Source organism: Myotis brandtii, unplaced genomic scaffold (genome assembly GCF_000412655.1).
Source record: "Myotis brandtii unplaced genomic scaffold, ASM41265v1 scaffold136, whole genome shotgun sequence".
Taxonomy (NCBI): domain Eukaryota; kingdom Metazoa; phylum Chordata; class Mammalia; order Chiroptera; family Vespertilionidae; genus Myotis; species Myotis brandtii.
The window spans coordinates 616,499-616,930 of record NW_005354829.1 but is presented as its reverse complement, the minus strand read 5'-3'; positions in this window follow the sequence as shown (position 1 = coordinate 616,930).

Genomic DNA, 432 nt, shown 5'->3' with positions numbered 1-432 from the left:
GTTATCTTCAGTGAAATAGAAATGGAATATTCAGCGCGCTCGCGTCTGTTTGTTTGTCTAAGGCTATCAAAAGAAGTCACCGCGGAGGCTGTGGCCCGGATCCTGACCCTGATTGTATGAATAAGTAAGCAGGATGCAAGTGATTGGGTTAGATGCGGCGAAGATTTTTTTTTTTTTCAAGTTAGGAAGAGGGTAAAAAGACAGCCTGGGGGGGCGGGGGGAGGAAAGGCAAACATTGCATCCCCCAGTCCTCATACTTTGGCTCGTCCTTGCAGTCAGTTGCTTTGCTGGCTTCTGCAGGCTCTTAAGGTCTCGAGGCGTAGACATGCCTGCCCCCCACCCGCTTCCTCGGTCTCCCCTTTCAGTTCAGATGTGCTGAGGTGCAGACCGGATTCATCTTCCCGGAGCAGCGGCGGCGGGCGCAGGCAGCGG